The sequence below is a fragment of the Emydura macquarii genome, unplaced genomic scaffold (genome assembly GCF_026122565.2).
Source record: "Emydura macquarii macquarii isolate MOO-44397 ecotype Brisbane River unplaced genomic scaffold, CSIRO-AGI_Emac_v2 contig_2193, whole genome shotgun sequence".
Classification (NCBI taxonomy): Eukaryota; Metazoa; Chordata; order Testudines; family Chelidae; genus Emydura; species Emydura macquarii.
The window spans coordinates 246,084-270,262 of NW_027132330.1; the positions used below are offsets into that span (position 1 = coordinate 246,084).

Sequence of the window (24,179 nt, forward strand, 5' to 3'; positions counted from 1 at the left end):
CTAGACGTCTCCTTGGTGGAGCAGGGAATTCAGCTCAGATGTCTCAGGTCCTAGTCTGTGTGCAAACTGCTGGATCATCTTTCCTCTCAGCAGGAAAGGGGGAGGCAGAAAAAGAGCTATTGCTGTGGGGGACTGAAAAGCTCATGGCTACTGACTAGAAGAGCCATAGAGAAGGGGGGTAGCAGGTGCACGGGGGAGAAGCGATGTGTGGGGGTGGAGCACTTGAGGTGAGGGTAGCAGGAGGGTTGGGCTCCCCTTGACATGGCCTGGCTGGTGCCCCGCCCAAGTGTTTATGGGGGGAGGGACTAGGTGGTGCCCCGCCCCCGCGCTGAGCCCCGCCCGGGACGCCGTGGGAGGGAGTTACCTGGGGCGTGTGGGGACGTCACGCTGCCACCTGGTTGGGCGGGCGGGGAATCGGTGCAGCCGAGCTGCTGCGGGGAGCGGCGGGAGCGGAGCGGAGCGGAGCGGCGCGGCTCGGCTGGTCAGTGCTGGCTGCGGGGGCTGCCGGGAGCGAGCGGCCGAGGATGGGGCTCGGGCTGCGGCTCCTTCTGCTGCTGGTGCCCGCGTGTCTGGGCGCTGCCGCGCATTCCGCCGTGCCCCGGATAGCAAGACCCTTCGCGGGTAAGGGCCGGGCCGGGCCGGGCGGTGCGGGGGCTGCTGCGGGGGCGCAGCTCGTGCGGTCCCTGGGGGCGCGGGTGCCGCTGCCTGACCCCGAGTAGCCGGCGGGCGGGGTGCCTGCGGCGGCGGCGGCACGCTGCGAGGGGCTGGGCCGGGCCGGGCGGCCGCGGGCTCACCTGCGGGCAGGGCGCGTGTAGCGGTCGGAGAGCAGGACCGGCCCTGGCCGCAGAGACTCCCCGGACCCCACCCAGCCGGCCCCCTCGCCAGCCTCTGGTCCTCGAGCGGTGACGTCACAGCAATGCAGAGCGCCCCCCCCCCCCCCCGCGGCCGGGTAAAATGCCGCCTGGACACGCCGGGGGCGGGCTCCGAGTCGCAGGGGACCGGCTGGTTGCTCCGCATTGTTAGAGCGGACGGTGTCTGCTGTCTGTCTCAGCAGTGGGCAGCCAGGCGGGCTGTGCTCGGCCAGGCAGGGCTGCTCCGCCCTTTGAGCCCGGCACTGCCTGGTATGCTGTGCCCCTAGACAGAGGGGCTGGGTCCGAGTCCGAGTCCGGCCCGTGGCTGATCGGAATGTAGCCTGTGGACCGCTGACAAGGATTGAGTCTTACCTTTTCCTTTTGAAAAAGGAAACGACGTGTTACCATGATGCTAAGAGAATGATTTAGGTGGACAGTTAAGCACTCACAAGTAATTTGGCCCCTATGTGCCTATGCAGTTTGATACTGTCTTTAAATGATCACACATTATTTTTTAACAGAATCCCTGACTCATTCAGTGAGGGAGCATCAGGGGGGCAGGTAAACAAATCTGGCATGTCTGACTTTCCAGTGCTTGACTTTGGAACCTTAAAGCTTGTTGTAATGTTGTTTTAAATAGATAACTTCCTAGGTTTTTTAAGGCATTGTAAAAAACCAAATTCCACTATGTGGCTAATCAGCAGTGTTAGAACCATTAGATCCACAGCACTGTTCTGTCACTTGAGCTAATGGAGTAACTGGAAGCAGTAGTAGGTTGTCATCCTCTGTGTGGGCCAGGTACTAGAGGGAGATGGGGCCCACATTTTTGGCTGAGCGTTTCACACCTGTTTGGCAATAGCAGAAGAACGTTGGGATTCTGAATCCTGGCTTCTGTTCCAGCTTCTGAGGGAAGATGCACCCTGACCCCTCTCCAACTTGTCTTCGTCCTTTTGAATTTATTCAGTTCTGGTCTTGTTAAAGGTGTGGCTACATTTTCTATTATGTAAAATACTCATGGTTTGTGTTTCCTGCTCCACTTGTGTTTAGCAGTCTTTTTTTCTTTCTTTGTTTGGGTGGATTAGCCACCTATACCTGGGAGGAGTAGCCTTGTATCATGTTTGAGTTCCTCAGAGGTTATTGCACATCTCTTGCTGCTAGTCTCTTAGCCCTGGTCTTCACTAGAAAAAAGGGTGTGTTCTTACATTGTTTGTTAATGTGGTAACTAACAAGGGGTAAAATGCTAATGGAGAGTCCTGCACTTAGGACTGAAGAATCCCATGCACTGCTACAGACTGGGGACCGACTGGCTAAGCAGCAGTTCTGCAGAAAAGAACTTGGGGGTTACAGTGGACAGGAAGCTGGATATCAGTCAACAGTGTGCCCTTAGAGGGCTGGGGCACAAGACTTATGAGGAGAGGCTGAGGGAACTGGGCTTGTTTAGCCTGCAGAAGAGAAGAGTGAGGGGGGATTTGATAGCAGCCTTTAACTGTCTGAAAGGGGGTTCCAGGGAGGATGGAGCTAGGCTGTTCTCGGTGCTGGCGAATGACAGAACAAGGAGCAATGGTCTCAAGTTGCAGATGGGGAGGTCTAGATTGGATATTAGGAAAAAGTTTTTCACTAGGAGGGTGGTGAAGCACTGGAATGGGTTACCTAGGGAGGTGGTGGAATCTCCATCTATAGAGGTTTTTAAGGAGTGGCTTGACAAAGCTCTGGCTGGGATGATTGAGTTGGGGTTTGTCCTGCTTTGAGCAGGGGAGGGAGTTGGACTCGATGACCTCCTGAGGTCCCTATCATTCCTAATCTATCATTCTGTGAGACAAGGCACTTGTAGCTTATGTGAATTAGCAGATCTAAACTTCCCCATAGTCTTTACCTCAACCTTCTAACTACAATCTGCCTTGGCTTCCCTTGGATATTACATTTAACTAACACAAACAAAAACACACTTTTTCCTAGTGAAGGTGTAATTGGGGATGCAATTTATTGGGAGACTTCTGTTTGTCAGTATAAATGCATTGCCTTAATGCAAGTAATGGCTTCTTATTACCGTCATTTCCTGTAGCTTTCATTATATCTTAATTCTTTTCCATCAGTGTGATCTACATTAACTCTGCTTTGCTGAAGGGTGTGCTGCTTCGCTTGTAATCTCTTCAGGGTTTGTTTGTATAGGGCCTAGCCCAGTAGGGCTGGGGCTGTGTGTGCTTCAGCCATACCCATTTTACTAAAGATGTGTGGAAATGATTTCTGAGCCAGTCCATTTCACATGTGTAGCAGTGATGAGATACTGCAGCCCTTCTATAGCACTTCTCTGTATATGGCTTAAATGGATTAATTGATTGCATGTTTAGTATCAGGTTATATAATTATTGTAGAAATACCAGCTGTGCAGTAAGACTCAGGGACCAGTATCCTACATAAGCTGCTGCCTCACTTGCCTACTGCTGGTTTTAGAATATTGATTTTTTTTGCAAAGCCCATTGTTTGATTGGCCCCATTCTTTCTGATGAATATCTGTGTAGAGTGACTTATGTTTCTAGAGGGAGGGTTGTAAAAGCATTAGACAGCTGAAGGAGAAAGTGTGTAGCTGAGTGATATCCTGTGACATGGAAAAGGTGGTAGAGGCTATGACTTTTATTGGGATTACAGATGAGTTTAGATATATAAAAGTAGAGAACTCCACACAAGGATACAAATCCAGTTATGTCAAATATTTCCTGATTGTGAATTATTAGATTCAGTGGTGAATAAACTGTCTGAAATTTCTTCATTGTAGGCATAGCTTATTTTGTAAATATTTTAAGTAAGAAGATATGGATACAGTGGAAGGTTTACTCAGTGTCTGAAGGCACTGAGCTAAGGAAGTTGGAATTCCACTTTTAAACCCCCCTTTCCCTCCCAAATGCTGCTTCTGCAAGGAGGTGAGCAAGAATAAACACACACACAATGGCATTTTGTCTTTTATGGGGAGGAGCAGATATGGGCACACCAGCAAAACGTATTGCCTCTGTCTCCAGCAGGACCAAAGTCTCAGGCCAATATTATGCTGTAAGCAGCGAATCAATGGCATGGAAAGCAATCTGAATAGGACCCAGTACATGTGGCATCCTTGCTTCCCCTTCAATGTATCTCAGTAACAACCTTTACCTAGAAAAGCAAAACAGTTCTGTACATTTGTGTGATTAGAATGTGTTCCAAATGGATAACCTCTCTCTGAGTCTCTCTCTGGCGCCTACAGGATGTTCTGGCGCATCTAGAAAGGAAATTGCAGAAATCCTGCTGGGAGGTGGGTAAGTGCAAAGCACGGGAAGTTCACAGTTCCTCCTCATCTGTTTGTCACAGGACAAGTTTGTCAGGGGGCCCCCTCCATGCTATCCTTTGTACTCTTCTGAAACTAGAGGACACTCCAGAGGCCAGGTGCAGCTAACAGAGTGTGCTCTCCACCCTCCCACTACCTCCTTTTTTAATCACTGTGGACAAGATGCCCATCCTGCCTGTTACTCAGGCCCATGACTTGGGTGTCATCTTTGGCTCAAACCTCTCTCTAGTTCCTCACATCCACACTGTTTATATCTTACAGGTTCTCTCTGCATCACATTTCTTAACATACGGCCTTTCCTCTCCATTCACTTAGCTAAAACTCTGGTCCAGGCTCTCCTCTTTTGTCTCACTGTTCTCTTGTGCTCCATCTGTCTGTATCCATCTTTTGGCTCTTGTCTTACATCGTTAGCTCTTTGGGGGCAGGTATTGTCTCTCTTTGTTCTGTGTTTGTACAGTGGGGCCTTGGTCCAGAACGACAGCTCCTAGGTGCTATGGTACCTCAAATGATGTATCTCCACTGGAAGCGAAGTCGAACTGGCTTTCTTGGGCTGACTTGATAATTCCAGAGGGGTAGCCGTGTTAGTTTGATTACTGCATCTGAAGAAGAGAGCTGAAGTCTCTCGAAAGCTTATGCCTGCAAATATTAAATTTGTTAGTCTTTAAAGTGCCACAGAACTCTCGTTGTTTTGACTTGATAATGAATAACTTGATCAGGGTCTGACCCTTGTCTCTTTTTCTGTCGAGTCAATATCAATGAATGACATTCTAAACAAAATCTGTAATGTTCACTGCCTGGAGTGTCCCTGGGGCTGAGCTGTGTGATGGCAGGGGGAGATATGGGCTCAAGACTGAGGGAAGTGGCTGGGAGGATAGGGAAGGGAAAGGAAAAAGAATGGCAGCTCCTCCACTCAAGGGTAGGGTGACCAGATAGCCAGTGAGAAAAATTGGGATGGGGAGTAGGGCGGGTAATAGGGTCCCATATAAGACAAAGCCCCTAATATTGGGACGTCCGGTCACCCTACTCCAGGGTAGGAGGAGTTCTGCTCTGAGCTGCTGGCTGGGGGGCTGCATATCTGTCTGCATTCCGGGCTAACCTCAAACTGACTCAGCCTCTCCTTGTTTGAGGGGGCTCCCCTCCAAGTTAGTTGGGAGACGCATTAAAGCCAGCGTGACTTACTGTATTGAACAATCTCCTGGGCATGCTTGGCTCTGTCTTCTGGGGCTGGCAATGCTGGCTGAGGAGCTGGCTACCACCATGCCCTGCTTTGAAGAGTCTAGGCTGCTTGGCAGAACCCAGGTATCATCAACTTACCACCTCTGTCCCATCTCCTTCATCAGAACCCAGCTGAGAGTCCATGGTTGGTTTGAGAACCAGCCCTCTGGTAAAGGGCGTGTGCAGGTCTTGCCTCCCAGAATCCTGTTCTCAAACCTGCACAGATTGTAGCAAAGGAAGGACCTTGCCCTGCAAAGTCAAGCTGAGGAGAGCAGGACCCATTCGCAGGCTGGAGGTAGTGACTGTTACCTGGCTGAGTCTAGCTAACCACACCTTACCTGCAGAATGAAAGGGTGTGAGAAAGGGATGGCGGGGGTGGAAATAGTATGCAGATTCTGATCTGCTTGCCCAGTCACTTCATTGTGTTCCCTTCTCTTATCTCCTGTTGTCTGTCTTGCCCAGAGATATTGTACTTGCTTGCACACCCTGCCAAGGAGAGGTGTCTGGCATGCAAGCAGACTATCTTTCCAGCAGTGCGTATGCTTTGATTGCCTAGCCAAAGCCATGTTTGTCATTTGAGTTTGACTTTTCCTCCTAGTTCAAACTTTCAGTGGAGAGAATGGGTGCTGGTGTTCAGATGGGGCTCTGCACAGCTCCCTTCTTTGCCCTTCCTTTGCTAGGTTAATAGCTTTTAAAGCCAGAAGGGACCATTACAGTCATGTATAACATAGGCCACCCTGCGATTCTTGCATCTAGCCCATGGCTTCTGGTTGAGCTATAGTCTCTCTTAGAAAGAGACCGCTAATCTTGATTTTAAAGACCTTACATGACCGAGAATCCATCACAACTCTAAGTAACTTGTTCAAATGGTAATTATCCTCACTATTAAAAGGTCTTATTTCTAGTCTGAATTTGTCCATCTTCAGCTTTCAGCCATTGGATTTTATTTCTGCCTTTTTCATGTTAGATTAAAGGGCTGAGTGCTATGGGAGAATGGGCTCTTGACATGCGCTCTGCGTGGTAGATGTTGGTGGAAGATGGGCATGTGGGAGCCCACTTAGTTGGGCACATAGAAGGCAGCTGATCCTTCTGATAGAAGGGAGTGGGGATATCTCCTCTTTCCTTTCCCTTTGTGGATGGGGGTGGAGATTGAGTGGGAGTTGAACTCCTAAATCTCCACCTCAGCAGTTTTTAGCGGCAATCAACCTCTTTAGGGCCTTGTCTGCACTGGGGATTGTAGGGAATTCTCTCCCTGTAGCGCTAGTGCCAGCAGTACTTTAGCAACACTGGGATGGATCACTAGTGTAGATTGGCTGGTGTGTCTATCATCAGATCATCTAGACCTGCAGACTTAGGTGACCGTGGCAGTTGTGAGCTAGTGCTACCTCTGGAAGAGCTTCCTAAATTGCTGAGTGTAGATGCAGTGTCTGTTTCAGAGTTAGCTTGTGCCTGGGGCAGCCCATTCTTCTAAGCTGTTATCCCACATTGGTTGCACACTCAGGCGGGTGTGGCTGCATTGGTTACACTCTGGATTTATTTTTGTGTCTTTTCTTCACCACTTGGAAGAGTTAGAAACGTAATCCTTCCAGCCTGAGCTTGCATTCTGTACCTGGAGTCTGCAGCTCACACAGTGCAATGGCATTAGCCGGCTTCTTCCATCTGAGAGTCACTGACCTAAATGCACTTTTAGTCATTTTGAAATTTTAGAAATTGCAAAGCAGGGTGGGTTATCCTGTAAATATGAACTGTGGGAACCTGATGGGGGCTGAGGCTGTGTAGCCAGGGGAGAGAGGCTGCTACTGCTGTGCTTTAGGCTTGAGTGAAGGGATTCATCCCATGTGTCTGGTCCCTGGAGTGTCCCTTTTAGAGCTGCATACAGGACTAACCTGGCGCTCTGCTACCATCTGGATCACTGACTGTGTCTGGATTAGGTCTCCAGGGTTTTATGCTTGGGTGACTTGGAGCTGGTGAAACAGCTGGAGCAACGGCTGATAATTGCTGATCCCTGCCGCACAGCCCATGTCTCATCTCTGCGGTGCCTGTGGTGTGCAGTCAGCCCAGCTCCTGCCTGCTGAGCAGGGACCTGGGCTATTGTGGTGCATGGTTTTTGGAAAGAGTTGACTGTGTCTGAAAATAAATCCTTCTGATCTGCCCTCCACTGAGTGGCTGGGACTCCCCAGAGAGCCTGCTGCCAGGCTCAGGAACACCTCTGTTAAATGAGAAGTGGAGCAGTGGAAGTGGTCTTCTCTTGTGACGGGCCAAACTACAGCAGTTCTGGAGAGCAGCTCTGCGCACTGAGGTCTGAGATTTAGGGCTGATTGTGTCCCCACAGAGAGACGTTCAGAGGAAAGTAAAAGCCTGCTGGGGGCAGGCCTCGGGTTGGGCTAAAATATGACGCACTGGCACAGCTCTGACTGTGCTGGCGTGTTCTCTGGAACCTCAGCTTTCATGTTTTAAAATGTGGAAGTGTTGGTCTACACACAGTATCGGTACTGCTTTCACTAGTGCGGATTTCCTCCCAGCAACTGCACGGAGCAGCCTGGTGTGAATACAGTTATGCTGGTGGAACGCGTATGAGAATAGGCTCTACTGGTGTAAGCATCTTTAAACACACAACTGTGTCCAGTCTAGGGGCTGCACAGCCATCTGTCTGTTTCTACATCGCTCTAGTTGTAGCAGTACAGAAGCTGTGTAGAGTTCCCTCTGCCCCAAAGGCTCTAGCTTTGGTAAGTGAATGTCCTGGGCACAAACGTGAGTCTGCAAGGAGCAGTGATGTGCTGGTTCTGGAAGTGTCCTGTGGCAGCCATCTCTGGAGCAGTAATGCAGATGTCCAGGGAGGGTGACTTTAAACCTTGGCATTAACTATTTCATCCTTCATAGGAGAGGATCAGGAGGGTTATAGATCTGCACAGCCCCCTAAGACGGTATCTCATTTGGTGGTACAGGTTGGTGGCATTGGGTAGGTACCACTGCTTCTTGCCCTGCTGAGGGGGAGCTGGGCCTGGCTGGGCAGTGCTATCCTATTTTGAACATCTGTGTGATCTAGTGTGAATGATATCTCATTCTGGACAGGGGTGGAGCTTGGAAGAGTACTGCCACCTATGTTCTCCCTTGGACCCCTGGCTTATAGGAAGCAGCCATGCTTTGCCCAGCGGCATGGTAACCTCTGCCTCACTGACACATCTGGGGACCTCAGGGCATTGTGCAAGCCAAGCCATCAGCTGTACTCTTGCAGCTTAGCTCAGCTACTGCAGGGGTCAGTGTGCCAGAAGAACAAATCCACTGACATGCCGTGCTTTGTGGCCTGCCCTGAAGGTTTTGCTCTGTGTCTGGCCCTGTGTGAGATGGGCCCACTTTACTGTGGTTCCTAGGGCTGGCCAGTAAACCTGCTAAGAAAGGAAGCATATTCATTCTGTTCCCTCTCCCTTTGGCACTTGTTCTTCTTGCAGGTAAACCTTTTGCTTGCAAGAATGAGAGCAGTTAACGTTAAGCCTTGTCTACACGAGCACTTATGCCAGGAAAAGTTCTGTTACTCAGGGTGTGAAAAGAACACCCCCTGAGTGCAATAAGTTTTGCAAGCATAAGTGCCCATGTAGACAAGACCTTAGAGACAAGGTGGGTGGGGTAATACCTTTTATCGGACTGACCTCTGTTGGTGAGAGAGAGCGAGAGAGAAGCTTTTGAGCCTCACAGAGCTCTTCTTCAGGTCTGAGTGTCAGTTAAATAGAAGATGGAACAGATTGTTTAGCATAAGAAGTTAGCACATTTCAAGGGACCAGTCAGGTGTGATGGCCTGTTAACACCCCTTCAGTCATAGGGAAGAAAGGAAGGCGGGGGAAGCAGCTGGAGGAGTTGTTAGTGGGTTATAGATAGTTGTAATAAGCAATAAATCCACTGTCTCTGTTCCGTCCTTGAATTTTAGTATCTAGCAAAGTTATGAATTTAAGCTCTCAGGCTCATCTTTTGAAAGTGGTGTTGCAGGTCTCCTTTGAGGATGAGGGCTGAGAGGTAAGCTATAGAGTGATTGTTTTGTGAGAAGTGTTCATTTCGTCTCTGTCTACACTACCACTTTTGTTGCTCAGGGGAGTGAATAAACCATCCCCTGAGTGACACAAGGGCCAGTGGGCAGTGCGAGGTCAGTGGCAGAGCTTCTCCCCCCTGACATAATTAATCCACCCCAATGAGCGGTGGGAGAGCTCTCTCCCGTCGGCTTAGAGCGTCTACACTGGAGAGTCCTTGTGTCCTACGCTCTGCTTTGGGCTCCTCAGACTGGAGGGAGTTCGAAGAAGAGCTAAAGAAATGACCAGGGGGCTGGAGGGATCAATTCACAGGAAAGATTAAAAGACTTTGGCTAAACAAAGGGTAGAGTGGGGCAGCGTCTGACCCCTCTTCAAGGCGGGAGAGGAAAGTAACAAACGTCTCTTGTCCTCTTTGACATCTCACAACAGTCTGTCTGGTGTCAACGAACCTTCTCTGTTGGCAGGACACACCTTCTGTTGGAGATCAGCTCTTCACCCTAATTGGTGGCTCTCTCCTGTCTGGTGACTTACGCAGTCACAGAGGCTCAGAGTACATCCGCTCAGCTATTACCTTACACTATGTGATACAGATGTTATGAGTGAGATTAATGCAGGCAGCAACTCACCAGCATTCAATGAAGTCTAAACACATCTCTATAAATCTAACACCTATTTTAACAATACTAACACATGGGTGAGCCAGGCTGATTCCAGCCACGTATCTGTCAGTGTTCCAGTGAGACGGGGGGACTTTGGCATGAGCTGGCACCTGGTTGCCAGTGTCACATGCACCATCCCTGGTAACCTGGACCCAGCTGAGGTGTGCTATGGATGCCAAGGAGGGTTTATGCCCACTGTGCATCTCATCTGGGTTAGTGTTTCTGGGGCATCTCCCCCTTCTCAAGTACAGACTAGCATGAATCCGAGATTCCAGGACATCAGTCAGGAGAACATCTTCCAACCTGAGCATGTGGGGTGGGGTTGCTGACCAGTAAACCTGGAGCGGGCAGTGCTGCCTCAGAGCAAAAGAAAGCTGGGGTAAAAAGAGGCAGATCTGACTTTTCTGAGCACCAGCTTTGCTGTCAGCACAGAACTGTCTTCCCTGTTGGATGCTGCCAGGTCCAAGTTGCCAGCTGGTGCCCCAAACTGACTGAAAATTATGTGCTAGCCCCCTGGAGGCATGTGAAGAGGGGGACCAAGAGAAGAGGGACCATTGTGAATGGGGAAAGGCCAATTAGCAGCGTGAGGCCACTTGTTCTGGGGCAGCTCTTCAGCACATAGTGAGCTGGGCTGAGGCTCTGGCAGGGGCAAGCTGCAATGGGGAGGGTGTCTGGGACACTTTTTGGGGTTACCCGAGGTATCCTGAGTGAGTCAGTACCCCCTGTTACAGTATGAAAGCGCCTTGTTTGTGCCCACCAATGGAACCCCCCTCAGCTACCAGCTGCTGCTGTGCTCCTTGCTCCCCACTTCTGCTTTTTCCCAGTGCAGGCTAACAATTTACACACCTCACTTTGTTACACACGAGTGCCCAGTCCCTTGTCTTCTAGACATCTGCAGTGTACACCGATCTGCTGTCTCCGTGGAAGCAGTGCACCACTGTTCTTATCGCAAGGTACACTTAGATGTGTAAAACCAAACTTGTTTCACAGAGCTTGAGATTCTGATAAAGGCAAGTATAACATAAGAAAATATAAGGTGACAAAAGGAAAACATCAAACACAATCTCAGCATTTCTCAGATGTGGCCACATGCATCCACCAGCAGATTTTTGGTATCCATGACAGCCTCCAAAGCATGGGCAGAGATTGGGGCAGGGGAGGGGTAAAGCAGCTGCCCCTCTCCACAGTGCCCAGCTGTTGCTCCTGAATAGCTGTTACCAAGGGCTGCTGCCCTCAGCTGAGATTGGTTGTGGGCAGCGCCTCTGGAAACATGGGGCTGGTGTGTGTGGTGTTGGAAGTGGCTGTTGTCAGTGGAGGCGGCTGTGGCATTCTGTCACCGGAACATTCACCTGGGCAGCTCCCCACCTCCGCCTGGCTGCAGCACTGGGAGACTGGGACTTTGCAGGTTGCTGGTGAGTTCCCAACCCATCTCCCCATAGCAGGCTCTTGGACTGCGGGAGGCAGGGCAGAGAGACTAGTGTGTCAGCGAGACCACCAGAGGAGTTAGTGGCTGCACTCTCAGGCCACCAAAAAGATGTTGAGAGAACCATTGCATAGCCTATACTTATTAACAGGTCTTAGAATCATAGAATCATAGAATCATAGAATATTAGAGTTGGAAGGGACCTCAGGAGGTCATCTAGTCCAACCCCCTGCTCAAAGCAGGACTAACCTCTGCTATATCATCCCAACCAGGGCTTTGTCAAGCCGCAGCTTAAAAACCTCTAAGGATGGAGATTCCACAACCTCCCTAGGTAACCCATTCCAGTGCTTCACCACCCTCCTAGTAAAAAACTTTTTCCTAATGTCCAACCTAGACCTCCCTCCCTGCAACTTGAGACCGTTGCTCCTTGTTCTGTCATCTGCCACCACCGAGAACAGCCTAGCCCCATCCTCCCTAGAACCCCCTTTCAGGTAGTTAAAGGCCGCTATCAAATCCCCCCTCACTCTTCTCTTTTGCAGACTAAACAAGCCCAGTTCCCTCAGCCTCTCCTCATAAGTCCTGTGCTCCAGCCCCCTAATCATTTTTGTTGCCCTCCGCTGGACTCTCTCCAACTTGTCCACATCCTTTTTGTATTGGGGGGCCCAAAACTGGACACAATATTCTAAATGCGGCCTCACCAATGCCGAATAGAGGGGAATAATCACTTCCCGTGACCTGCTAGCAATGCCCCTCCTAATGCAGCCCAATATGCCATTGGCCTTCTTGACAACCAGGGCACACTGCTGACTCATATCCAGCTTTTTATCCACCGTTACCCCCAGGTCCTTTTCTGCAGAGCTGCTGCCCAGCTCGTCGGTCCCCAGTCTATAGCTGTGCATGGGATTCTTTCTTCCTAAGTGGAGGACTCTGCACTTTTCTTTGTTGAACCTCATTAGATTTCTTTTGGCCCAATCCTCCAGTTTGTTTAGGTCACTCTGTATCCTATCCCTACCTTGCAGGGTATCTACCACTCCCCCCAGCTTAGTGTCGTCCGCAAACTTGCTGAGGGTGCAATCTACCCCATCCTCCAGATCATTAATAAAGATGTTGAACAAAACCGGCCCCAGGACCGACCCCTGGGGAACTCCGCTTGTGACCGGCTGCCAGCTAGACATGGAGCCATTGATCACTACTCGTTGAGCCCTATGCTCTAGCCAGTTCACTATCCATTTTATAGTCCATTCATCCAACCCATACTTCTTTAACTTGCTGATAAGAATACTGTGAGAAACCGTATCAAAAGCTTTGCTAAAGTCAAGGTATATCACATCCACCGCCTTCCCCACATCCACAGAGCCAGTCACCTCATCATAGAAAGCAATCAGGTTGGTCAGGCATGACTTTCCCTTGGTGAATCCGTGTTGACTGTTCCTGATCACCTTCCTCTCTTCCAAGTGCCTTAAAATGGATTCCTTAAGGACCTGCTCCATGATCTTTCCAGGGATTGAGGTGAGGCTGACCGGTCTGTAGTTCCCCGGATCCTCTTTCCTCCCTTTTTTGAAGATGGGCACTATATTTGCTTTTTCCAGTCCTCAGGGACCTCCCCCTGTTGCCACGAGCTTTCAAAGATAATAGCCAATGGCTCTGAAATCACCTCAGCCAACTCCCTCAGCACCCTCGGGTGCATTGCATCCGGCCCCATGGACTTGTGAATGTCCAATCCTTCTAAATAGCCTTGAACCTGTTCCTTCAGCACTGCGGGATGTTTGCCTCCTTCCCATTCTGTGCCACCCAGTACAGCAGTCTGGGAGCTGATCTTGTCTGTGAAGACAGAGGCAAAAAAGGCATTGAGTACCTCAGCCTTCTCCACATCCTCCGTCACTAGGTCGCCTCCCTGTCTGTAAGATATTGCTCATCTCCACTCGCACTGCGGTGTGGGGGCTGACTGACTGCACAAATGAGTCTGATCCCGGAGGACCTTTTCTCTGAATGTGCGTGGTGGCTGTGCTTGAATTTCGTCCCTGCAGTGGCCAGTTAGTGTCAGCAGCAACTGGCTGAAGGCTCTGCAAACAGCTGAGATGTTACAGGCCAGGCTGGCCCAGTTCTGCATTGATAGTGTTTGTGGGGCTCTTCTTCCTGAACCCCCTCCTGCCTCAGGTCTCTCTCTGACCCTCTGCGGTCTCTCTGAGAGCTTTCTGCCCTGCAGTGTCTGACCCTGCCAGCACAAATGTGCTGGGCTGGGCCGGGCCATGGGCTCCCTTGCAGCAGCTCTGAGAGCATGAGGGTTCGTTTTAGTGTGGCGGCGTTATTTAATTTGAGTTACCATAGCACCTTGGAGCTCCAGTCATAGACCACAATCCCATTGTGCTCGGGGCTGTACAAACACAGAACAAGGAGATGGTCCTTCTTCAGTGACCCCCTTGGCTGGCTGCAAGGGACAGGGGAGGGGCTGTCAGCAGCTCACCGAGAGATTACTGTTACACTTCTTCCCTGGCGACTGGGGACCAAATGGCTGTGAATTATTTACAAAACCTTCCCCTCCTGCACGGTACATACGTGTGATACCCAGGAAAGAGTTAAACAGTCAGACAGCTGCATGGTGATCTGGAAGGCAGGGCACTTGGTCAGCTGATTTAATGAGCACTGATTATTGCCATGATTGTCTTGTGTGTTGGCTGAGTGTCTGCTTACTCAGAATGCTGCTCTGAGCAGGCCTCCCTCTATTGCTTCTCATGCAGTGAACCTAAACTTCATTCCCCTAGCTCAAACCCTCCACTTCCTTTCCCTGCTGTCCATCCACCCCTATCTTGGCTGTCTGTCTGAAACGGCTGTTTCTGCCATGCTGTGCCTGGGGGTTGTACACCATCTTGGTACTGTTGATGTGGGTGGGACTAGCTTGCTTGTGACAGTGTCCATACAGGGCTTTCACTTCCCAGCATTCCACTAGCATCAGTGCAGCTCCGCTGAACTGGGGCTGAACTGGAAGGCAATAAATTGACACCCTTGCAGGTGCAACTTGCAGATGACAAGGATTGGTATGGTGGTAAATAAGGACAGTTGACGCAAGGTGATCCTCATTGTTCTGTAATGAGGCATGACAAAATGAAGCAAATTTTAATAAAGCCAAAGGCAAGGTTATACCTGTGGGAACAAAGAATGTGGGTCACGTTACAGGGTAGGATGCTATATCCTGGAAAGCAGTGACTTGACAAGGGATTCAAGAGTCACAGTGGAAGCAGATGCACATGATCTCCCAGGGTGATGCAGTGGTTAAAAGTGGTGATGGATGTATGAGCAGAGGAATACTGACTAGGAGGAGGGAGGAGTTATCCCTGTATACAGCATAGGAGTGACCATTCCTGGATGCAGTGTCCAGTTCTGGTGTCAGCACATCCAAAAAGATGCTGAAAAATTAGAAAAGGCTCAGAAGAGCTACAAGAATGATACAAGGTCTGGGAAACCTGCTGTACAGCACAGACGAAAGTAGCTCAGCCTACTTACCTTAGCCAAGAAAATGTTGAGAGGTGACCCGATGCTCAGGGTTTAGCTGATGGCCACATTTGGGGTTGGGAAGGAATTTTCCCCCAGGTCAGATTGGCAGAGACCCTGCGGTTTCTTCGCCTTCCTATGGAGCATGGGTCATTTGTTGGTTTAGACTGGAGTCAGTGGTGGATTCTTTGTAACTTAAAGTCTTTAAATCATGATTTGATGGCTTCAGTAACTCAGCCAGAAGTTAGGGGTCTGTTACAGGAGTGGGTGGGTAAGATTCTGTGGCCTGCGTTATGCAGGAGGTCCGACTAGATGATTACGATGGTCCCTTTTGACCTTAGGGTCTGAGTCTCCAACACCTCAGTAAGGAAGTTCTCACACATACTGGCACTTGCCCTGCCTTTGAATTTGAGACATTATTATCAAAAGTAGCAAGGCGTTCACCCGCAGTGCACAGATGTCTCATCTTAAAAGTGAGCCGAGTCTGTTGTTAGATGTGTCTAGGAGGATATGCCATGTGGTTTAGTCGATCTGGTCAGCGGGATTGTTGAGTGGGGGAGTGAGAAGGTTACTGTTTTTTTCCGTTCTTTAGTGGTTTTGTGACTTTAACAGGAATTCAGATATTTTAAACTGATGCATGATCTTGACCGATTCACTAAGCTGTGGGCTGTTGAGAATGCATTTTGTTGTGGACGGGAAACTGATTTTAAACTTGCAAGTTTCTCTTATGTTCTGACTTTATTAAAGTGTTCTGAAAAGTCAGTATCTCTAAAACTTGGGAACACTTGAATGTGCTACTGTAACACAAATATTCATGTGTTACCGTTTTGTAGACTCACTCTCCCAATGCGGTTTCATACAGGCTGCATCTAAATTGCTTCAAGTGGTTTAAGCAGTGGAGTTGGAGAAATGCGAAGTAGGGAGCTGTTTCCAGAAGTGGGTTTGGATGTGAGATGGAGAGCCCTAACTGAGGCACATGGTGATTGGTGGAGATGGAAGCTGAAGAGCTGGCTCTTGTGCTTGGAGTGGTGGGACAGAAGAGGCTGCTTCCAGCAGAGATACCTGATGCCCTCACGTCTCAGCGTGTTGAGGCAGAGCTGGCATTTGGGGCTCATGGCCCCTGACTTCTGTGGACATTCTACATGTCATGGCTAGCAAACTGTCCATGCCTTTCTTCTGCCACATGAAGCCTTCTAGCTGGTCCATCTGCCAGTCCATAGGGCCCTAAATGCTTCACTTGCAGTCCTCCCCCTTCCTCTGAACTTCAGGGAGCCTGGCCCTGGAGCCCAGTGCTGCTGCAGCCATTCCTTGAATGTTTCTAACTTGTGAACTTTGCCATGAACTAGGGCTCCTCATTCCTTTTCAGCCAGGACAAAGGCTGCAGTGTGTTCCCAAGGCAAACTGGGCAGGCAGAGGGGGATCAGGCATGATATTGCCTGGAGGAGGCCACAACAAGGGCTCTTTGTGAAGACAGGGTAGGCTAGTGCAACCCAACCTTTGTACGTCTGGGCCTTTAAAAACAATTACAGGAACAGCCTAAAAAGCTGCTTGTGCCTTTGAGCAGGGCACTTAGCTTGTTCTCGGCCCTGAGGAAGAGGGGAGCGCTCTATCCTGTAGTCAGAAAGGACCCTGTGAGCAGAGAGGCTGGTGACCTAAGTGCAGGAATGGAGAGAGAGGAGAGAAATCAAAGTACGGGGAGTCCCCAAAGACTCTGAAATCAGCTGCTCCAAATGCACCTTGTTCTGGTGTCTCTGGCACTTACCCATGGTGTCTCCTCGGATAGCGTGTCTGGTGTGGGAAGGTGTGAGTGCCTGCTTCCTGCATGTTGGTTCAGGCCTTGGGGCAGTGGGTGTCTGTTTGAAGGGCTGAGAAAGGAGACTAAAGAACTGTGCTCAGTCTGGAGTGTCGGGGATGTGCCCGTGATACTCAGCTCTGCGTTGGTCACTCCCAGGGGTTTTAGATACAGATTAAGTGGAGGGTGATGGCATGATAGCACCCCCTACTCTGTGAACACTCCCAATGAAGTGCTGTTTCATCTGTCCAGGCAAGTCAATCCTTCCTTGTAATCAGTGGGATCAAAGGCTGCTGATGGAGCTAACCAGTGTGCATGCCTTTCCCTTGTCCTTTCTAGGAAGATCAGCCATTAAAATCCATTGTCTCCATCCCAGAGCCAGGTCTGAAACTATCCTGCTAGGAATAGCAAGTCTGCAATCCAGGGGTAGCAGGAGTGGCCCCATCACAGCCATGTACTTGCCCTGTCCACTCACCGGCCTGTCTCAAATGTTCTTCTTTAGGAGGAAGTTAATGTGCTGATGTGGCTTCTTGAGCAAAGATTGGCGGTGACCGCTTGCCTTCCCTATGGGGCATTAACAAGCCTCACCAGTGCTGGGCCTGGAGTCTGGCTGGCAACTACCAGCCATGGACTGGGCTCCTCTTGCAGGAGATTAGCTGGTCAGAGAAACTGGTGGAAAAGCCGATGAGTAGAAGGTGCCTTATGCTCCCTGACCTATAGCTCAATAACTCTGCAAAATAATCAGATAGCTCCTGACACCATACATGCCACACTCATCATGGATGTCAAGTTAATGGGCTAGCGTGCAACCTAGAGCCCTTCTGCTGGTCTGGACTTCACTAATCCTATGGCCAGGAAGAAATTCTGCCACAGCCTAAAAGCCATTTCACTGATAATTGATGAAACATCCCTAGTTGTTGCAGCCTTTCTCTCATGTGGCATCACTGGTCACTGGCCACCATAAAGCATGGTGACCTGTGAAAGTGCTGCTCCCCGCACACAAACCGTGCAGTCTTAACTGCCCTCTTTGATTAATAGAATTGAAGGCCAGAAAGGACCATTATGATCATCTCGTCTGACTTGGTATGTAACACAAGTCACTGAATGCCACTCAGTGACTCCTGCATTCAGCTGAGTCTGAATGAGTCTGCATTCTTGAGCTAATGCATATCTTCCAAAAAGACACACAATTCTAATGTAAAGACTTCAAATGATGGAGAATGCACCATGTCTGTAGGTAAGTTGTTCCAATGATTTATGACATTGACTGTTCAAAAATAGCATCTTTAATCTAGTCTGAAATGGTGGAATCTCCATCTTTAGAGGTTTTTAAACTGTGGCTTGACAAAACCCTCGCTGGGATTATTTAGTTGAGGTTGGTCCTGCTTTGAGCAGGGGGTTGGACTAGATGACCTCCTGAGGTCCCTTCCAACTCTATGATTCTATGAATTTATCTTTCTTCAGCTTTCAGCCATTGGATCTTGTTCTCCCTTTGTCTGCAAGACAAAAGAGCAGCATACAATCGAATCATCTCCCTGTGTAGGTGCTCACAGACAGTGAGCAACCCGCCTCTTAGCCTTCTCTTTAAACTAATTGAGCTTTAAAGATTGAGGTTCTTCAGTCTCTTGCTGTAAGGCAAGTTTTCCAGACCTCCAATCAGTCTCCTAGTTCTTTTCTGATGATCCCTTTTCAATTTGTCCACATCTTCTTTGATATGAGGATACAAGAAGTGGATGCAGTGTCCAGGAATGGTCTCTCGAATGCTGAATGCAATGGTAATTCCACATCCCTGTTCTTCTACTTGATATTTCCATTTTACAAGCAAGAATCACATTAGTCATCTGAATCACAGGACTGCACAGAAAGTTCATCTTTGCTTGGCTTCCACCATGATCACCAAGTTCTTTACGCAGCTGTTGCTGTCCAGGATGTAATGCCCACTCTAGAAGAGTAACCTATGCTCTTTGTATATAGATGTATGATCTTACATTTGGCTGTATTAACATGCATTTGAATTACTCCAGGTTACTGTGTGATCTAGATCACCCTTCAGAAATTACCCGTCACCATTTACCACTCCTTCAGTTTTTTGTCATCTGCAAATTTTACCAGAAAGGATTTCATTTTATTCTTCCAGGCAATTGATAGATCTTGAAAAACCTTGGCCAAGAATATATCCCTCTGGGACCCTATCTTCAAAAAAGGGAAGAAGGAAGATCCAGGGAACTACAGACCAGTCAGCCTCACCTCAGTCCCTGGAAAAATCATGGAGCAGGTCCTCATGGAATCCATTTTGAAGCCATTGGAGGAGAGGAAGGTGATCAGGAACATTCAGCATGGATTCACCAAGGGCAAGTCATACCTGACCAACCTGATTGCCTTCTATGATGAGATGACTGGCTCTATGGATGTGGGGAAAGTGGTGGACGTGATATACCTTGACTGTAGCAAAGCATTTGATAAGGTCTTGCACAGTATTCTTATCAGCAAGTTACAGAAGTGTGGGTTGAATGAATGGACTATAAGGTGGATAAAAAGCTAACTAGATCTTTTGGCGCTCAACAGGTAGTGATCAATGGCTCGATGTCTAGTTGGCAGGTAGTATCAAGCAGAGTGACCCAGGGATTGGTGCTGGGGCTGATTTTGTTCAACATCTTCATTAATGATCTGGAGGATGGGGTAGATTGCACCCTCAGCAAGTTTGCAACTGACACTAAGCTGGGGGCTGGATACGCTGGAGGGCTGGGATAGGATACAGAATGACCTAGACAAATTGGAGGATTCGACAATAAGAAATCTGATAAGTGCAGAGTCCTGCACTTAGGACAGAAGAATCCCATTCACAGCTACAGATTGGGGACCGACTGGCTAGGCAGTAGTTCTGCAGAAAAGGACCTGGGGGTTACAGTGGACAAGAAGCTGGATATGAGTCAACAGCGTACCCTTGTTGCCAAAAAGAGTAATGGCTCATTGGACTGCATTAGTAGGATCATTAGTAGGAGCAGATTGAGGGAAGTGATTATTCCTCTCTATTTGGCACTGGTGAGGCCACATTTGGAGTATTGTATTCAGTTTTGGGCTCCCCACTAGAGAAAGGATGTGGACAAATTAGAGTCCAGTGGACGGCAATGGAAACAGTTAGGGGGCTGAAGAGAGGCTGAGGGAACTCGGCTTATTTAGTCTGCAGAAGAGAAGAGTGAGGGGGGATTTGATAGCAGCCTTCTACTACCTTGAAGGGGTGTTCTAGGAAGGATGGAGCTAGGCTGTTCTGAGTGGTGGCAGATGACAGAACTAGGAGCAATGGTCTCAAGTTGCAGTGTGGGAGGTCTAGGTTGGATATTAGGAAAAAGTTTTTCACTAGGAGGGTGATGAAGCACTGGAATGGGTTACCTAGGGAAGTGGTGGCATCTCCATCTTTGGAGGTTTTTAGGGGCATGCTTGACAAAGCCCTGGCTGGAATGGTTTAGTTGGGGTTGGTCCTGCTTTGAGCAGGGGGTTGGACTAGATGACCTCCTGAGGTCCCTTCCAAGCCTAATCTTCTATGATTCTATGAGAAGATCTATTTTCCCTAAAACCATCCTAAGTTGTGTTAATACCACTGCCATCTTTTAATTCTTCACTGATTGCATGTCTCATGAGCCTTTCCATGATTTTACTTGGGACTGACGTCAGGCTACCACAACTACAGTTACCATAACCTGCGTCATCTCTTTTACCCTTTATGTATTGGCAAAACATTAGCTTTTTTATCATCTGGAACTTCCCCTGTGTTTCAAGGATTGTTAAAAATAAATGTCTAATGCTTCAGAGAACTCCTCTGCCAATTATTTTAATACTGCAGGGTGCGGGTTATTTGGGCCTGCAGACCTAAATATTTTTAGCTCCAGTACTTGCAGCATAACATCCTGTCTGATTACTGTTAGAATAGGAAGCATAGAGGTTTTGGGTCTATTGTAGGATTTGGTGGGTGAGGTTCTGTGCCTGCATTGTGCAGGAAGTCAGACTAGATGATCATGATGGTCCCTTCTGGCCTTAAAATCTGAGTTTACTGTGAGAATAGGAAGTATTTCATTATCTGTGTAAAATATGAATACATCATCCAGCTTCCATATTCCTGCCTTGAGGAGTTCTTCAGCAATACCACAGTATCTTATCCAGTCCCAAACCTTTCTCAGATATTAACTGATTTTTAAGGCCAGAAAGGGGACCAATCTGATCATAATCTGATCTCCTGCATAATCCAGGCCAAATAAACGCACCTAAGAAATGTGGCATTAAGACCAATAATTTCTGTTTGAGTTAGTTATGTCTTTTTTAGAAAAACATCATCCTTAATTTCAAGAGATGGAGAATACACTGCATTCCTTGGTAATGGTCCAATGATTAATCCCCCTCACTTTTAAAACGTGTGCATATCTTCAGCTTCTGGCCATTGTATCTTGTTCTGCATTTTTTGCTAGATTATGCTGCTATCAAAGCAGAACACTTGACAGGACAGTCTTGAAAGACACCATGTACTATTTGTAACCTGGGAAGTGGGCGGGCGCGAGCCACCCACTGCTAAAGGCCCCTCCCCTTGAAGGGGAGGAGTCACTGGACCCAGGACACAACTAAGTGCGTGGGACAACTAATGAAAAAGGGAGCGGGCGTGGGGGTCACAGGTTTAAATGAAGGGAACCAGAAGGGGGCATCGAGCAGAGAACCTCGGACAGCGCCCACTGCTTCCGGAAGGTGTCAAGGGAGCCAGCGGACACTGCCCAGAGGAACTCTGCCCGGATGCGTGAACGGACAGAGGAATGGAAGCAGGCCCCACAGTCGCAGAGTGCCCCCCCAGCCAACCTCCTCTCCCTGGTCTTGTAGGCCCACTTCTAGAGGTGAGCAAGCAGAGTGACTGGCTTGGGTGCCAAATTCCAGGGGGCTCTGTGCTACTCAATTTTTGCTCTGTTGATTGGCCAGGATTTTTTTTGCTTGGCCACTGAGGCTAGGAGAATGTGGCCTGAAAATGTTTTTCACCCAGCCCAGGAAAATGGCTAGAGGTGCTCCTGCCTTGGTCACCATCTGTAAAGTGGAAATGGTACTTCCCTGTTTCCTGCTGGTGTTGAGCCATTAGTGACTGTGAGGCACTCAAATGCCATGATTATGTTGGCCCTGTAAGTGTCTGAGAACTGCAATCAGTAGCCCAGACTGAGTCTTGGCAGTTTTGTTGTTTGACATCCTGGTTTGCTGATGATGATACCAAAGTCTTTCTTTCTGAACTCCTGGCTCTGTGGTCTCGGGTTTGCAAAGATGCTTCCCCACCCAATCCAAAGTTTCTCAAATCACCAAATTAGCTCTTGGATAACTAAGACATTTGTTAGAGTGTGTTCTGCTGAGGTCCAGCAGATTTTATAGGAAACAGGAGACTGATCAGATGAGCCTACTCTAATGAATTTGAAGAGATTCCCCCCATCTGAGCAGCTCAAAAAGGAGTGGACCTGAGAGGATTCTTTGCTTTACACTTGGACTATGTCGTACACATGGAAAAGCTAAAACTGTCTTTTTAAAACTGTTAGATTTTAGAAAACTTAAGGGATCTGAGGAAAGTTCAAATGATCTTCTCAGAAATCTTCTTATTCCACAAGTGAGGGAAGGCAGAAAATATTGGATGTGAAATCTTGACTTGGACTGAAGCTGAAGGTTTTGGTTTTGTGGAACATGGGGCCACAGACCAGTGGGGGAGGGAGTTGTATGACTGGGACAGGTAGGGAGGAGGCAAATGTGATACTAACTCAAACTCTGTATATTACAAACAAATTGAACCAATGTGACAGAGTTGCTTATATACCAGTGCTAGGAGATTGTGTAGCAAGTGAGAGGATTTGTGTATTCTCATTGAGAAGAGATCTGATGTAGCTGATGTAGATCTGCATGTAGTATTCAAGATATGGGTGTACCATGGATTTATAAAGCGGCAATATATTTTCTGTTTTATTAACAGCTAATTTAGATCCCATCATTTTATACGTATAGTTGGATTTATCAACATTGAATTTCATCTGCCATTTTGTTACCCAATTTTGTGAGATCCTTTTGTAACTCTTAGCAGTCTGCTTTGGACTTAGCTATCTTGAGTAGTTTTGTATCATCTGCAAATTTTGCCACCTCACTATTTACCCCTTTTTCCAGATCATTTATGAATATGTTGAACAGTATTGGTCCCAGTACAGACCCCTGGGGGACATCACTATTTACCTCTCTCCATTCTAAAAACTGACCATTTAGTCCTACCCTTTCTTTCCTGTCCTTTTAACCAGTTACTGATCCATAGAATCATAGAGTTGGAAGGGACCTCAGGAGGTCATCTAGTCCAACCCCCTGCTCAGAGCAGGACTAACCTCAGTTTAATAATCCCAGTGAGGGTTTTGTCAAGCCGCTGCTTAAAAACCTCTTAAGATGGAGATTCCACCACCTCCCTAGGTAACCCATTCCAGTGCTTCACCACCCTCCTAGTGAAAAACTTTTTCCTAATGTCCAACCTAGACCTCCTCCCCCTGCAACTTGAGACCGTTGCTCCTTGTTCTGTTGTCTGCCACCACTGAGAACAGCCTAGCTCCATCCTCCCTGGAACCCCCTTTCAGGTAGTTAAAGGCTGCTATCAAATCCCCCCTCATTCTTCTCTTCTGCAGACTAAACAAGCCCTGTTTCCTTAGCCTCTCCTCATAAGTCTTGTGCTCCAGCCCCCTAATCATTTTTGTTGCCCTCTGCTGGACTCTCTCTCTCCACATCCTTTTTGTAGTCGCCAAACTGGACATCCAAATGCGGCCTTTGAATAGAGGGGAATAATCACTTCCCGCGTGCTGGCAATGCTCCTACTAATCATAGAATCATAGAAACTTGCTGAGGGTGCAATCTACCCCATCCTCCAGATCACAATACTCCAACATGGAGCCATTGATCACTACTCGTTGAGCCCTATGGCCTCTATCCATTTTATAGCTGAATCAAAAGCTAAAGTCAAGGTATATCACATCCACCGCCTTCCTACATCCACAGAGCCAGTCACCTCATCATAGAAAGCAATCAGGTTGGTCAGGCATGACTTTCCCTTAGTGAATCCGTGTTGACTGTTCCTGATCACCTTCCTCTCCTCCAAGTGCCTTAAAATGGATTCCTTAAGCCCAATATGCTATTAGCCTTCTTGGCAACAGGGCACACTGCGGACTCATATCCAGCTTCTTATCCACTGTGACCCCCCGTTTCTTTTCTGCAGAACTGCTGCCTAGCCCGTCGGTCCCCAGTCTGTAGCTGTGCATAGGATTCTTCCATCCTAAGTGCAGGACTCTGCACTTGTCCTCGTTGAACCTCATCTGATTTTGCATGGTGAACCCCACCTCTGGTATGGAGAGTGCAAGAAGCTTGATAAGAGGAAAGCATGA

The 24,179-nt window shown here is 48.5% G+C and overlaps 1 protein-coding gene across 2 annotated transcripts in view; it reads left to right on the forward strand.

Moving 5' to 3' along the window:
* The first annotated feature begins 528 nt into the window (after positions 1–528).
* Positions 529–24,179, forward strand: part of SEMA4F (ssemaphorin 4F) — a 137,228-nt gene continuing 113,577 nt past the window's right edge. For both annotated transcript variants that reach the window (XR_010921843.1, XM_067558854.1), the window contains exon 1: positions 529–621. The gene's annotated coding sequence lies outside the window, so the exon portion shown is untranslated. The remainder of the gene's footprint in view (positions 622–24,179) is intronic.